Consider the following 3,849-nt stretch of genomic DNA (forward strand, 5'->3'; position numbering starts at 1 on the left):
TCTATCTTTCTGCTCATACTGTATGAGAGAGAGAGCGAGAGAGAGAGAGAGAGAGAGAGAGAGACTTACTACTTTACATTTTTAGATTTCTAAACTAATTTAACTTCTTTTTCACCATCACAATGAAACTGCTAATCTAAATCTTAATAATGTCTACCAAAGAAAAAGCGCAATTTGTACAGCATTGATCAGTCTCCAGAGAACAAAAGCGGAGCAGATTGATCGTATCTGTGCACTATAGATAACACCTGACCTTCAGCCCTGACTTCTCCAACACCACCCGTTCACCCTTGGCTCCCTTCACCCCCAAAAACGCCATCTCATTACCATTCTCCAATAAATCCAACACCACTAATCCTCTTACTTTCACCCAAACCTCTGCATATAAGCCCAAGCTTAAACCCCCAAAATTCTAAAATTGCAGACGACTCCCAGAGGAGATGTCACTGGACGATTCTGGCAGCTGTCAGAGTGGCCAGTGAAAATGATGCCAGAGTGCCACAATCATGATGTCAGATGATAAATAGTGTGACGTCGGATGTTGGATGAAGAATTAATGCTTGCAGCTGCTGGGGACTTTTTGATCTAGAGCAACTTCAGTGCGACTGCCACAGGGAAGCAGATCTGAGTCTATACTTTACCTCTAGAGCTGCAGCTGCTTGTCGAGTGCACTTACTAGGGCTCACAGACACTGATTTTTCTCCTATAGGCCATATTCTTCACATATGACGGGTGCAGCCAATGCAATCTTTTTGGCTGGAGAGTTCATCTCTCATTTACTTCCACTGATTTTTAGATATTAAAAATGGCTTCTTCTGCTTCTTGATGTTGCAAACTGATGCCAACTTATTATATTATTCTACTTTTTATGTACAGCAATCAACACATTTGTTTAATTGTTATGTAAGTGATGTAAGTTTTATTTTAATTAGTATTGATTATATATATATATATTACTATATAAATAAACTAACTAACTTGTTTGTGGAGCTACTAGTTTGGCTAATATTATTCCCAGTCTAGAATTCTGCCATAGGAGACTGAATCGGAAGCTCTAATACATTGCAGAATAAGGTCATTAAGGCAGAGAATTTATTTCACACTGTTTATTTCTGCTTTTGAATTGCATTATGGGATCTTTATCTTTCTTCCAGCAACTTTCGACCTCAAAAAGTGCGGAAAAATTGACTTATGAACATTTGTAATAGTTTGCATTGCTATATTGTCAGGCTCTGTGTTGTATTTTACACTACAAACACCTTGTTTTACACTGCCAGTACATTTTCTGTTATTTTACAGACTTATTTCTCTAGATATTATTTATTATATTATTTCAAATGTCAATAAGTCACTTTATTAAACTGTAGAGTTTAATTTTCAACATCAAACGTGGACAGAGCAGAGATCAACATCCCATAATGCAATTCACAACCGCAAATAAACACTTGTGAATCACTAAATACAGAAACAGATATTATTTAGAGTGAAGTCAAGGCTGAAATTAAAGTTTCTTTTATTCAACCAGCAAGTTTTTTTTTTTTTGTGACCAGAAATGACACAGGTTTCCCCCAAAATATAATAAGAGGATGCAAGTAATGTCATCACTGTGGAGACAAATAAAACTCCCAGCTTTTATTTCCATTTGAACAAAAACTTACCAGTTTTAAAACTGATTTTACCTGGGGTTTGAATACTTTTGGGCTTGACTGTGTATTTGCAGGCGGTTCATTCCGCTGTGGCGACCCCTCATGAATAAAGGGACTAAGCTGAAGGAAAATGAGTAAATTCTTGCATCATGAATCAACTGAGCAGTTTTGAAGCTGCATGACTTTCAGTGCTGCATTACTGTAAAGAGTAATATTTAAAAGTAAACTTAAATATTTACTGCATTTGAACATTGCAACAAAGAATATTGTAAGCAGAGTTTTATCTACCTTTCTGCTTAAGTAAATACTTCCATGCATTCTCTCTTCAATATCTTGCAGCTTGCAATGCAATAGAGGAGTTTTGCCATTTCATTCATTCATTCATTTTCCTTCGGCTTAGTCCTTATTTCAGAGGTCGTCACAGCGGAATGAACCACCAAATATTCCAGCATAAGTTTTTTGCAGCGGATGCCCTTCCAGCTGCAGCCCAGTACTGGGAAACACACATACACTCTCACATTCACACACACACTACGGCCAATTTAGTTCATCCAATTCCCCTATAACGCATGTGTTTGCACTTGTGGGGGAAACCGGAGCACCCAGAACCCACGCCAACACGGGGAGAACATGCAAACTCCACACAGAAATGCAAAGTGGTCTCAAACCAGCGTGAGGTGACAGTGCTAGCCACTGTGCCACACCTTTTACCATTTGAACTTTTTTTCCTATTGCTTTCCACATTTCAGTTACACTCATCTTGCATGCAATAAGTAAACTAGGACACTAGTTATAGTACATACTAGTTATGCATTTAAATGAAATAATCTTACTGAAAAATTATGCAAAATACTGTCATTTTTGATGATAAAGTGCTTTAAATATTCTGTCTAGTTTGGAATAAATGCATTTGCTGTTGACTGTGAGGAAGGTAATTATAAATATGCATTGCTTTTTTTTGGACGACCTCCAATGCAATGATGAGATTTTGTTTTAACTATTACTGTATTGCATTGCTGTACTGCGTATTCTATTCATGCATTTCTATGAATGCAATTACATTTTTGCTCGAGTTCATTTACTTATATACATTACTTGCATTAATGCATTTTTAAAATGCTTTTGCGATTTAACCATAAGCAAGTGTTTTCTTTAAACAGTTCAAATGGATTTAAAAAACGCAACGTTTAAATTAAGGTACTTGCAAAATAAAAAAGGGAAAATAATGCTCTTCTTTGTGCATCCATCAGCTTCTTGTGGCACATTCACTCTTCTCAAACAGCGTTTCCAAAAAATGAAAACCTCCAAAAACTATACATGCACCGCTATTCAGATTAAACGAGCAGATGCTCAGACAGAAGATTTCAGACACCAAGTCAAGCGAGCAGAAATTACAACATGCTGTCTAAAACTGGCTTTGCATGATATGGATGAGATTACCAGAGGGTTAAACCGGATTTCACCAAATCAGACAGACATCCAACAAAACCCCAACAGCTGTGTGTGTGTCCGCTGAGACAGTATTAACCCGAAAGTAGAATATGAACGGTTTCCTCTTACCTGGAGTTGTTTAAGTTATCAGAGCACAGAGTCTGAATCCACACCGGCTGAATGGATGTAATAAATCAGCAAAACCGAACCGAGCAGAACCGCGGATCCTCCGGTGCGTCTGGCGGAGAAAAAAAAAACGATCCTATCAGAGGCGAGTCTGCTGGAACTTCAGTCACATCAAATGAATTGAAGTCCACAAAGGAAGCCGCAATTGCTGCTGAACGGTTTCCGACAGTAAAGCAATGGCAAGCACAGGGAGCATCCGCGCAGGAACGGGTACCGGGTGACGCGTAAACTGACGCCGGTGTCTCCGCTGCGGCGCCTCCGTCAACACTGGAGAGATCAGAGACAAAAGAGTGCTGAAGAAGAAGAGGACAAAACCCCCCCTCCCGGGGAGAGAGAGAGAGAGAGAGAGAGAGAGAGAGAGAGAGAGAGAGAGAGAGAGAGCGCACTCACAGCTGAATAAAAGGCATGCATCAATCATGATTGTTAACAATGATTTTAGATGCAAATTACAGAAATTGCTAAATGCACCAAATACTTAGTAAAATATGAACAAAGTCAACCGCTGAGTTTTTACTGGACCAAATATAACCAAAGGGCATGCATCAATCATGATTGTTAACAATGATTTTAGATGCAAATTACAATG

At 38.6% G+C, this 3,849-nt stretch overlaps 1 protein-coding gene across 1 annotated transcript in view; it reads right to left on the reverse strand.

Moving 5' to 3' along the window:
* ncana (neurocan a) overlaps positions 1-3,517 on the reverse strand; it is a 132,593-nt gene extending 129,076 nt beyond the window's left edge. The window contains exon 1 of the mRNA XM_056446117.1: positions 3,207-3,517. The gene's annotated coding sequence lies outside the window, so the exon portion shown is untranslated. The remainder of the gene's footprint in view (positions 1-3,206) is intronic.
* Between the last annotated feature and the right edge of the window lie 332 nt (positions 3,518-3,849).

This window comes from Danio aesculapii, chromosome 2, assembly GCF_903798145.1.
Source record: "Danio aesculapii chromosome 2, fDanAes4.1, whole genome shotgun sequence".
In the NCBI taxonomy this organism is placed as follows: Eukaryota; Metazoa; Chordata; class Actinopteri; order Cypriniformes; family Danionidae; genus Danio; species Danio aesculapii.